This window comes from Macaca nemestrina, chromosome 8, assembly GCF_043159975.1.
Source record: "Macaca nemestrina isolate mMacNem1 chromosome 8, mMacNem.hap1, whole genome shotgun sequence".
Lineage (NCBI taxonomy): Eukaryota > Metazoa > Chordata > Mammalia > Primates > Cercopithecidae > Macaca > Macaca nemestrina.
In genome coordinates, this window is record NC_092132.1 from 39,647,270 (window position 1) to 39,660,328 (window position 13,059).

At 35.4% G+C, this 13,059-nt stretch overlaps 1 protein-coding gene across 11 annotated transcripts in view; it reads right to left on the minus strand.

Moving 5' to 3' along the window:
• The window catches only part of LOC105476003 (zinc finger protein, FOG family member 2), a 503,988-nt gene that overhangs the window by 37,623 nt on the left and 453,306 nt on the right, over positions 1-13,059 (minus strand). The window contains exon 1 of one of the 11 annotated variants that reach the window (XM_024790968.2): positions 10,672-12,661. The exons of the other annotated variants lie outside the window; for them this stretch is intronic. The gene's annotated coding sequence lies outside the window, so the exon portion shown is untranslated. Of the gene's footprint in view, positions 1-10,671; positions 12,662-13,059 lie in introns of those variants that run through there. 11 annotated transcript variants of the gene reach the window in all.

Here is a 13,059-nt window from a genome sequence, read left to right on the forward strand (position 1 = left end):
CTGATGTCAATGGAACATTTAATTGCTTAAGAACTGGAAAACTGGGAACTAAATGCTTGTGCTGAATATTGGAGTTGGATAAAAACTGCACTCTGGTTTTCTCCCAAATGTTTTTCCATAAGCTTATGTCAACCCAACTTTAAAATTACAAACTTGACTAAACCATGTGGCTAGTTTCTATTCTGATGATTTCAGGACTTTAATTGAGTAACCAAGACAGAATTAGAAAGAGGAAGCAGGGAGATAAATGGATAGAGATGCTCAGCCGTATTTCTGAGACTAAGAGATTCTGCTTTTACACATATGTTATATATAATTTAAAATGTATCAGCTGAAGTCATATTTCCAAAGAACTTTCTGTATTATGTCAATATATTATAGGATATGGAATATCTATTTCTGGCTATGAAACCTGGCTTCTGACTTCAGTAGTTAGTTTCCTATTCACTTAGTAAGTTTTCCTTGAATACCAGGAAACAAAAGCATATAAATAGTCAGTAGCTACAAACAAAAATAACAGTTTAGGAGCTATTGTAAATGATTATTTATTTGACTATTTTTGTCTTTACTAGGCTCACAAAACTTACTTTGTTAGAATGGAAAGTAAAAGTAGATAAATAAGAATTGTTTATAGGCTATGAATAATGAATTGAACTCCTTCAAGTATACATATCTTTGAACACATCAGGTTATAAACCAAGTCCTTACACCAATGCAAAAAACTAGTAAATGGTAACCATGCTATATTGTAAAACTAATAAGTTACAGTATCCTCTTTTAGCAAATATTTTAGAAATGAGCTTAAAGCAGAATCTGTGATTTATGTGTCACTTCAAATATTATATGCTTTATTACTTAATGTAAATTCAACAGATAGTATATAGGTCTGATCGGAACTTAGAAACAAAGAAACATGAACAGACTCATTAATCTATGTAATTAGCTGTGGCAAACAGGAAGTACTATCATTCCATTTCACAGAAAAGGAAAGCAAAGCCAGACTGATTAAACCTGTGTGTTCCCTAAACTCCCCTCTTCTCAAATAGGGCATTCTCTGGCCCAAGCTTGTAACAGATCCCTGCTAGATTTTTGGTTCCTGTCTTGTATTCTTTCCACAGTACTTTTTTATGTTTATTTTTTATTTTTCCTGTAAGAGAATGTCTCCTATTAAGACAACTTCCTTTCTTTTTTAAGAAGCTCATGAAGCCTCTTTCGGGAAAGTAAACAGAGTCATTGTCATCAGGCCCAGATTTCTATTTCAGCATAAGCTCAGAAAGTTTTGTCCCGTGAATAAAAAAGCACTCAGAGCTTTCTGGAAAACCTGAATTAATGTGTTGGAGGCCATGGGGCTCAGGTATCCTACCTTGGGTTTAATCAAACAGATAAGCTGTTTTTATGGGATTTCAACAGGAAAGGCCTGTGCATGAAGCCTCATCAGCATTCTGGGGTTTGTGTCCTGGGTGCTTAGCGGAAACTTGCAATGGGGCACTGAGGTAGCCATCTGACTGTATGGCTCTCTGACCAACATGATTTTAAATGACCAGCCAAGAGGTGACATACACCCCAAAGGCGAGCTGTCAAAATTTCGCCTGCAGCTGATAAACTGATTACAAAGCTGCTTAAGACTCTGCTTGTAAACAAAAGCATTTATCAACTAATAATTTGCAATAAACTGATGTAACTCCCAGCTGAGCCCCTAACTGTAATTGTCTTTACCATCTGCCTATTAAAATACCATTCTTCATCAGCAATCAGGAGCAGAAGGGAGGAAATCTCCACCAAAATACACAACTTGTAAGCTTATGAATAATCTGATTGCATTCCACACTTTCATTACGACTTGTGTGTTGGGTATGCTTAATTTTCATTCTTGCTAGCCTGGGAATGCACTGAAATTAGGTGGAGGGGAAAAGAAGAGGGGAGGGGGGGAAATGAAACACTCCGCCTGCTGCTCTGCAGAGGAATAAATTATACAAGTTCATCATAGGAGGCTGTTTGTAATTTCTTTCTTTCTTCTTCCACTTCTCTGTGCAATATCCATTGCGGTATCCTGATGAAAACCCCCCAAGCACCAAGCTGAAAATGAACCTCTCTATTCCTCTGTCAGCTTGTCCATTTCTATTACTCTTCTTTGTTTTCCTTTTTTAAAAAAAATTCCAAGAGGCTCATTAAACTTCTCTAAGGAGTAAGTTTAAAAGTGTCAACTGCGACAGAGTGGGGGGTGAAGGGCTGGGTGGATCCAGGGGGTGGAAGTGCCAAGTAGCTGGCAGGACCCTGTGTTTGCAGGCCTCAGTTTGCCACCACAGATGGATGGCTTCCATCTTCAAGTCCCCCCTCAAGCACTTAGAGGTTTCTCCTCCCGAAAGCTGGATTTCAGCATCAGTAAGTTCAAACAGTCAGAAATTCCTTTCTTAGAAGAACTTCTGCCCCTTTGCTGCTGACCAGATGCTGCTACAGAAGAAAGAAACTAGGAAAAGGGGTTAAATTTCTGTGCTTTGTATTTTTCTGGAAACTGTCTCTGAACAACCAACATCCTTTTATGCCTTCATAAAAGTTTATTAAGTTTTAAGTATATTTTTCTGAGTTTTTTCTTCACAAAATATCCTACTTACTTTTACAAACCACAGTAATAAACACACAAATTTCCCTGACATTGACATTTTAAAATTAAAAATACTATACTTCTTTTCATGTCCCTTTGCTGCCCAGACGATGTTCCTTTTGTCAAGTTATTCCTGTTTTCAGGAAACATGTTATCTCTTCAGCAGAGCTCAGTAATTCCACTGATGGAGACCATAGGATACGTTATTATGATGAACAATGACCAAGACCTGTTATTAAGGTTCAAATTCTGGGGATAACAATAGGTGTCAGGCTTTTTAATTATAAGATATAATTATAAATTGATGTTTGTGTTTTTTATTTCATTTTTCTAAGAGCTTCTGCATAGGTAATTATTTTTCTTTGCAATCTACTGTTATATATAAGAGAACTAGTAATTGCCTACCAGAGGAACAGTGGAAGTGGCACACAGGCACCATTTTCTTATTGTGCCTGGTCTAGAGAAGAAAGCTAATAGGGAACAATGGGTCTAATTTTCTGCATAGATTATGGAGGACCTGAAATGCAGGCAAAACCACACGTGACTATGTTCCTTGAATTTCAGAGACATATTAGGACAAAAATTTGCCATGGATTTTAAACAACATGAAAATTGTCAGACACTAATTATGTGAAGTCGAATTCTTTCTAGAAACACTTTGTTTCCTTCTCATCCTAGCTTTCCAGGCTTTGAAATTCTTTGGTCATAGAGATTATTTTTAATTAATAAAGAAGATGTGGAGTATGAATGAGTGTGTTTCATTGTGTTGATTTGTCATGTCTTTTACAAAAAGTAACCAAAATCTATAACACAATTTAACTCATAATTTAAGGTTTAAAGATGACTAAGATCAAAATTCCATGTTCAATGGTTGCTTCAAAATATCCACAAATAAATGGTGGTGGGGGGTTTGTTTTTTATTTTATTAATCCTTTTTTTTTTTGCTCTAAATAGATATTTTCATGTCATGATTTAGATAAAACTAGAAAATTCTAATAGTGTAGTTAATTAGTTCTATATCTAAAACTTTTATCATAGTCTATTCTAAAATATGAAAATTCAATCCATTCCTTAGCTGAAAGGTTTTTATTTTATTTTTAAAAACTATTTTTTTTAAATCCAAATGAATATTTTCATATCATGATTTAGGTAAAACCAGAAGACTTTAATACTGTGCTTATTACTTCTACATCTAAAACTTTCATAATGTTCTATTCTAAAATACAGAAATTCAACCCTTTCCTTATCTGAAAGGTTACTGGATTTCTATTTCTAAAATAAAACACTGTCATGTGAAATAAGGGCTATTTATAGTGCATAGATGCACTTTTATTTTCTTCGTGAAGCTCCCTTTCTCTATATGTTGGTATATATATACCTAGGCTCAATTTCAAATGACAGTGCCTTGGTAAGAAAATAGTTTTGAAAAAGTAACAACCAGCAGATGGCGCTCAGTGCATTCCTTGAAGTCAGCCAGAAGAAAAGAGAATGTGGGCTTTATTTATTTAATTATATTCTACCTTAAATGTGAAGTTGCTACACCAAGGTTTATAATCGCCAAAGATTTATGTTAACTGAGTAAACAACTTCGTGGTAATTTACAGACTATCCTCCAATGCTCAACTAAATGGCACTGCATTCAACTCACGTGCCCATGTTAAGATAACGAAGCATAAAGACGTAACTTTCCCCCGGAAACAGGATAAGAACAGAAGCCTGGGTTCCTGGAGTATGACATAAACTCACCAAGTGAGTAGGGCTAAATTTTCTGGTTAAAATAAGGCAGTTTCCATTCCTTTACTTTTTAGCACCTTGCTTTATTAAATGAAGGATGCAAAAATCTTATTTTTGAATGGATTCATAACCTGCATGACAGATATTTTTAAGTCACCTTATAATAAAACTCTTTGAGCAGATATTTGCACCGAGACACATATACTGCTTCTAAATTTTAAGGGGAATTATGTGTGCTGAGGAGGAAAACAACAGATTTAAATGGTTGAGACTATTATACATAGAAAACTGATGTAACCCTTTACAAAGTCTATCTGAAGTTATATTCTTCTGTCTTCCTTCCTCTTTACCCCTGCCTGCTTTATCCTCCTTCAAGCAGGGAAAGTCTTTGCTCTGACCTTTAAAAGTTCATTATTCTTCAGTCATCACTGGGTGTGTCTATAACTAGCAGTATTTCATTTCCTCTCATGACAAAAGAGTGTAAGAAATTTTACCTGAGCATACTTATAAATCCCTATATGCTCACCTTCTCCCATCTGTTACTGTGATTTTGTCGCGGACTGAGTGCTTTTCCCCACTTGAATTTAACTTTGCCTTGCATATTACGAAGGTAGTCATCATCACACTACATTCTTAACCCTCAACCCTTGCCATTCTTAAGTGGAAGTTCCGGACCACAGTCCCAATTATATGGCTGCTTAACAGTGGTCTTAACCTTTAAGGTTTCAGTTGTTGAATTTCTAGGCAAAGTCCCATGAAAGCAAATGGAAAGTATCTTGAAAACCTCCATGGGATTGTGTGTAATAAACATCATGTAGTATTCCACCATTATCTGTGAGGACCACTTAAAGCATGTATTTGTAGAAGATGCACAATATAGTTACTCCATAATCTTATTCCCATTTAAGAACATTAGCATCTCTCACAAATTATCTTAGCATTAGTAAAACAAAGGAAATTAAAAACAAGTGCTCAGTTAACAGAATAGCACATCATCTAATTTCAAAGGAAGAAATGGGGCTCCAAGTCATTGTAACTCCATAAACAGAAGAAGGGCGTCCTCACTCTGCCCTGTGCTTTGAAAATCTGTCTTTCAAGGTCGGCCCTTCACACTCCAGTTAGGAAGGGCAGCGTGGAAGGCCGGGTGGCTTTCTGCCAAGGCTGTTGCAGATGAGTGGGTGATCTTAGGGGAATGAATGGCAAAATCTCAAATTTTTGCTCATGTGACAATAAAACCAGAGCCAGCTAATTTTTCTAAGACTTGTATGGCCTTCTGTTGCACTTCATTGTGCAGTTTTGAATGATAAATTTTGCTATGCATTAATTTGCACAAAAGGGTCAGTACTATACTTAAGAGCACACCTTTGTTTCCAATAGGAGTAACAAAAATATATTGTCTTCATCCTGAAATAGATACAAACAAGTATAGAAAAAAATGTGCTGTTATCAATACCTTTAAGAGTAAAGAGAGAATTCTTTTCACTGTTTCCCAGATTCCTGTTATTTGGATGATGTTGTGACAGGATTTTGCAAAATAGGTTCATGTTTTATATCACATATCATTAGATGCCTCTAGGTATGAGTGTTAAGGAAAAAGAAGACAACGACAGTGGGAATCCTCTTCAGAGTAAGTTCTCTCCAAATATAGCATAATAGATTGGGAAAAAAAATTCTGGGTACATGAATGAGTGACAGAGAATAATTTTACACTCAGTCATAAAGAGTATCAAAAAGTTCACTGGAAACACTGACTTGGACAGTATTACGACTGTTACTTCAACATATTTCTCTTCCTTTATCAACACTCAGAGTCCAGGTCAAAAATATACTTCACAACTGAGCATCCGCATCCTAGGAAGGCCAGGAGTGAGCAGAGCAAGGAGGAGGAAAGTCATCCAGATATAGCTCCCTAGAGGAAAGATAAGGAGATTGGCATTGCTTTATGCCTTTCTTACTGGGTGCCCAAGTCTATGTTTAAGCCGCACCTTCCTCTCTGTGAGTTGTTTGTTTTGCTATATTTGCTCCTTTGATTGCTTGATGTTTGTTTTGGCAAACAGATGCCTAGAATGCTTTACTATTGCATTTTGGTCTTGAATTTCTAAATGAAGCTTTGTGGTTTAATAGCCTAGAGTAGCCAAGGTATTATTCAGCAGAACAGAAGAGTTAACTTATTATCTAAGTAACAAAATAATATGTCCTCTAAAGTTGAGTTATAAATTGAAAGAACTGAAATTATAAATTATTGGGTAACACTGTTTAAACACTTATTGTGAGATCTTATTTTATTCACGATAATTTGGGGGGTGCGGGGGCAGAATCCTTGGTCATGAGTTGCCATATTAACAAAATTTAGAAACAGAAGAGAAATACATGTTTGAACATAAACTCACATGACTATTTTCAGTTAACTTCCTTGAGATCAAAACCTTCTCCTTCTCCTTCTCCTTTTCTCCTTCTTCTTCTTCTTCTTTTATAAAAGCATTCGTAAGTTCAAAGACCCTCACTCTAGGTATTACAATAATGCATCATTGCCATAGCTCATCTCTCTGGCTGTCTTCCAGAGCGCTGTGTTACATAGTCAACTCCACATCATAGGAGAACTAGTACAGGACACTTGTAAGGGGAACACTGTTACTGGCACCTAGGATATGCTAAGGGCAATATGTTGGAATTCTGCAAATCTCTGCTGCAATTTTTTCCCAATATTTTCATGATTCACTTTTAGCTCTAAGCTCACTAGATCAAGGATAGTGAAAAATCAGTCTGCCATCTATTCTACCTATAGCCTGAGAAAATTAAAATATCAATAAATAAAAAGGGAAACAAAAAGTGAAGGTGGACTTATGAAGGGAAAAAGAGAATCAACCTTTTCTCAAATGTTTTTAACACACATAAGAAAAGTACAACAGATGATCTTTGTATGAATCACCATTGAAATGGAGGTGAAACAAGGCGATGTCTTGCTGAGGTTATAGTGATTTTTTCCCTCCGTACATAAAGGGCCCACCAGAATGATCTAGTTGATGTATTCGGTACAGCTAAGAAATTAGGGAGTGGAAGATTGCTGAAGAAGGAACTGAAAAAGTCAAGACAGGATATAATTAAGGCTTGAAAAGGATGTCAACAGAGGTAGGGTCAGACGAAGGACAAATTGTGGTAATGTTTTATAAGCAGTGATAAAAGGAAAGACAGGCAAAGGAGATACAGCATAAAAAATACAAGTTCAGGATCAACACTCATTATAGGATTGTGGTCTTGGAGAACCAACTAAGCTCTGACATAAATAAAATGATAGTAAAGTGAGAAACCTGAGTCCCCCTTCCAAGCCCTCTCCCCTCTTTCCAAAATAGAAAGTCAGAGAAGAGTGGGAAGTCTAGGAGAGGTGAAAAGGACAATATTCTTATGCTAGAGAAGAATATTTATCAGAATCTTTGAAGTACCCCATAGTAGGAAGTTGTCTATGGCCCAGAAATGTCCCAGTAAAGTCTCGAAGGGACCTGCAAGGATCAGAGAGTCAATCAAAGGAAAATGGTGGATGAAATACACTCATAATAGATCCTGATTTTTATCTTGAGTAGCTAAGTCTAGCTCAGAAGAAATGCAAGAGGTCTACTTTTATTTTAATATAATAGGTGTTTCATAAATGATCATGTTTCCTTCGTAGGTGACTATGTGTTTTGGAGGATAGAAAGTAAACAAAAATATGAAAATCCACCCAAAACATGAACATCCTGATAGATGGCAAACTATCCTTGCAGAAAGAAACCCGAGCTAAAACGTTTTCTTCAACTTTCCAAATAAAAGATTTTGAAATAAGACAGGACTTGCAAATCTATAGGTACATTTTTATCTTACTCCATTCAATGTTTCTCATGAGATTGTAAGTATTTATGCCTGATAGGAACCATGAGGGACTTCTGGAACTGTTAGAGAAGAAGAAAATCAAGCTCCAAGGGGTTAGGTGATGTGCCAAAGGTCATAAAGTATGTATGTATGTATGTATGTATGTGTGTATTTGTTTTCACACAGCAGTAACTTTTAATTGCTTTGTAGTTTATGACTTCAACTGTGGATATCTAACTTTTTTCCAAACAATTTTACAAGGTAGGTATTTTTATTATATCCATTGTAATAAAGAGTTCAAAGGATAACTCATTCCAATTTATAGAGATTCCAGATTGCCAGAATGGAACCCAAGTCTGCCCACTCCAAAGTTCTCAGTTATGCAACCTCTCAATTAACTGAATATAACAGAATCAAATCAGCAGTCTAACAAGCCTGGAAGACTCTCATAACTGAAAACTTTGATAAAGGATCTTTATCCATTTGGGAGAGAACCTTGATGGTGGAGTGTAATTCACATGTGCAGTGTGGCTATAACATCCCTCTTTCAGAGGGTAAAACTTGTAGGTCACTGAGATATTATAATAGAGGGAACAAGGGAGTTCTAGTGAATTAATAAAGAGATGATTCTGTGCTTCTAGAGATATTTACACATTTCTCAGCTTAACACAGTGGAAAATCTATTTTGCTTTTACCAGATGCTTCTACTTTCCCAGGACTTAGTTTTATTAATGTTGTTATATCTAGGAGGTCATTTTATCTTTTGGATAATACATGTGAATTTAACTGCAGCTTCTACAAATGATAATGAAGGATAAATGCATACATCAATAAATACAGTACAAATTAATGTCACCCAAAAGTAAAGAGAGACGGGGGAAGGGGGGGGGGGAGAGAGAGAGAGAGAGAGAGAGAGAGAGAGAGAGAGAGGAATATGTGTTTATTCCCTCATTAAGGTAAATTTTCTCTTAGCATGTGAACATATGCAATTGCACATTTAACTGGAGATGCCCGCTATAAGGTCAATCAAAATTATTTTCATCCTTTCATTGGAGGACATGCTAAAGCAATAAATAACAGCCTCCCCCACTCCCCGTCCCAGTTCTATGTACATTTCTGCAGGAAAATATATATTTTTGTCAAACATCTAAATTTTGGAAAGAAATGGAAAGCCTTGAATGATTTTGGAAATTAAATCATTTAGTAAAATAGCAACAGAAGCTTAGCTGTTCCAAGTTTAAGATATCAAAAAGCATTTGAACTGCTAGCCTCTCTTAGTCTCTCATCTGGCAGCCAAAATTTTTTTTATATTCCCTGATTGTCTATTTTTCCCCAGTGAAAGTTATTACATTCCTTTACCCATTTTTTAATCAAAATCACTTCCAACTTATTTCAGTCTGTCACAATAATATTTTCATATGAGGAGTGTTGTAACCTAATTCCTTCATTTGAATAATACATTCGTTTTTAATTACTGCAACTTGATCTCAGATTATTCAAATAACTGTTTCATTTTTTATGCTTACCCTGACCCCAGTGTATTTATAGGCTTTTATCCTTACCTGATACCAGTGTAATGTAATTATAGATTGTATTTTAATCATCTACTATATTCTAGTGAGTTTGTTTAAATCGCTGCAATCCTGAGCCTTTTATTTCTGTGCCTTTTAAAATTCTACAATGGCATTCTCTTTGCATAAAAGCAATATTTTTGTAGTTTACAACAATGAAATGAATATTTTGCATGCATTGCTGGCTACAGTTCTCATTTAACAATTTTTAAAGTCACTATACAGGATGGTATGTAAAACCAAACTATGCTTTGTAAAGCACATCGTTTGAAATCTTTACACCTGTTTGTCTTCCAGACTGCACCCCAACCCCTCCATCTCCACTGTTTTAAAACCACAATATACATTGTGATCATGATGATTGTATCTTCGACTGGCATTCAAATTCCTTAAATAGTTACTCTGTTGTAGCAATAGAGGCCAAGTCTCACTGATGATAGAATAAGCTTATCTAATATAAATTATTTTCACTAGTATTTTTACCATCAATCATTTCATAATTTGCTTGACTATTTCCAAAACTATAACCCACATCAGGAAAATCCAGTATCATTGACCTCCTTTAGTGTGGTATCTGAGTGTTCAGCAGGATGGCTGATTTTAGTAACAAATTTAACAAAGAGCCAGAATTTGGTCTGAAAAGATGGCTGGCAATATCGCCAACCTATAAAGGAAGAGCAATCATCTTCTGATCAGATTTATAGGTCTGAGAAATGGATTTTCCTGAATGAGTCTGATTATCTTCTCAAAATCCTGGAATCACATGAGATTCCTCAGTGTCTTCACTCTTCATAGCCAATCCATCACTAAAGTCTTGCCAATTCTACATCCAAAATATCTTTAAAATCTCCTTTCCTTCACCTCTAGCGACCTTAAGTTCAGACCCCATCAACTCTACCTCCCAATACCTAATCCCCTTACCTCCTGCCTTGTATTTTTCCAACCAGAGCTGCGCACTTTTGCAAGAATGTGTAGCTGAAACACAAGTCTGATCCTGTTCCCCACTCACGTAAGATCTTTGAGTGGCTCTCCGTTGCCTACAGGAGGGAACTCAAGCTACTTACGATGACATCCTAGAAGTAAATTGTCATCCTAGCTATCACTTTTGATTATGAGAAATCAAGCTTATCTAAACAGATAACATGTAATTACAGGTACAAGCAAACACTTTGAGAGGGAACACAGATGAGTGAGAGGTTAGAAAGCTTCGATTTCTGACATTCATAGTTAACGCACAACAGGACTTTTCATAAATCATTGCTGGTTATGACTATAGACCAAATCGTCCAAGTTTCTATCTACAGCTTAGACTTCCTCTTTCCCCCTCCATGCTCTGCACTTTATCTTTAATCCCTTCTTTTACTCAAAACAGATAAAACTATGAAGGTAAAGGCCGTAAAGATAAATACAACACTCAAACCACATAACAGAGTATAGTTTTAAACCACTGACTGCTTTCACATTCAGTTTAACCAGTCAGATTTTGGCTAAACGTTTACTTATTGTTGAGTAAACTACATGAGGCCCCTTGAAAAACAATTTCCAGAAATGCCAGTGACAAGTTATTAAAGTGCAAATGAGAGGACAAAAATATTTGCCAAAAATATCAGAAACAAGAGGTCACCTGGCATGCCATTTTCTTCTCCTATTGTAAAATCTATCTGCTGGATAAAGAGCATATTAACTTATTGAACCGATGGCTAGAAGTCAGTCAGAAAACCTTGAAAATATGTTACTATTACAAAATGCCTTAAAATGCTAAACAAAATAATGGCATGAAATAGGGATTTGGGGACAAGCTGCCTGATAACTCAAAAATGAATTATGCTGCTTTTTCCAACCTCCATAGAGAAGGGCATGCTTCCCTTCGGATTTCTTCTACCATTTGGTGCAACATTCACTTTGGCTATATTCATACAAGCTTCATTAGAGAAGTAAAATGCAATTGTCTCCAGAGATCAAAGGACAATCTATTACATAAAGCGACTGGAACTCTGGAATGAAATAATATGAAAAGTTAGAATTTTACGGTGAATCAATATGTAAATTGTACTGGCATACTGTGGCTAAATGCAGAACTGAAGATTAGCTTTATTAAGGGGAAATTCACAGTGGCTTGAATGATATGAAAAAATATGAAAAGATATATGGATTCTAAACAACCCATTTTACGTACTAGATTAAAACTAGCATTTGTGCTATTTTAGAAAATTTAAAAGCATTGATAGTTAACTATGATTTTACTAAGAAATATAGAATCCCCAAATAATAAGTACTGTGATTTTTACAACAAAATTCATATTCAATGATTCAGGACCTCTAAAGGATAGTTTATGTTAAAATAAAAACAAAATAAAGCCTGTTATCAACTATGTTCAGTGGGGAAATAAAGTGACATATTGTACACTGACCACATGGTCCTGAAATCTGTAAGAATTTTGCTCTTAAATCAGACAGAGGACTTAGTACTAACTGTTTCAAATCAAAGGTCATTGTGAATTCTGAAAGCTACAGCCCATGTTTGCCTGAAGGAAAGGAAGAGAGGTGGAGACAGGTAAATCAAACTTCTCTGCACACTAGGGGTTCTGAATTGGACTTCTTTTCAAATGCTTATCGAATACTTGGTGTTTTTTCTTCTAAATGAAAATGACAGATTCTAAAACACCTTACTGTGTATTTCAGTGCATTACCTCACTTAAGTCATTTACAAAATTGTATAAAATTACCCTGAAATCGCATCAAGTATAGCAACGAACCATGAAACTAAAAGAAAAAAAAATCATGAAAAAACACATTTCACTTTGCAAGGGAAATATAATCAAGTCAAGGTCTAAGAATGAAACACTTACTCCTTTCACGTTCTTGAATACAATCAAACTTATTACAACAGTCTTTGAATCTATGGAAGATTTTTTTTTTTCTAAAAAGAAAACACTGACTAAATAAAACTATTGATTCAGTGAATTATTGAAAAACGGAAGTTAAAAAGTCATAATAAGGATAATAGAAAATATCTATTAACATTCTACTGAAAATAGAAGAAAATTATCTATAAAAATCCTGAATGTATTCAGCAAACATTGTTTCTGCAAATTAATTTTTGGAATAATTTGACTTTGAGTATTTTCAAATGAATATGTGTGTGTGTGTGCGTGTGTGTATGTATGTGTGTGTGTGTGTCAAAGACAGAGACAGAGAGAGAAAGAGAGTTTTAAACGTTGATCTAGCTTTACCACTAAAATCCTACAATTTTAAAGTTTGGTTCATGTATCACGAGGCAATTAATTGCACTTCTATCTATTCCCTGGG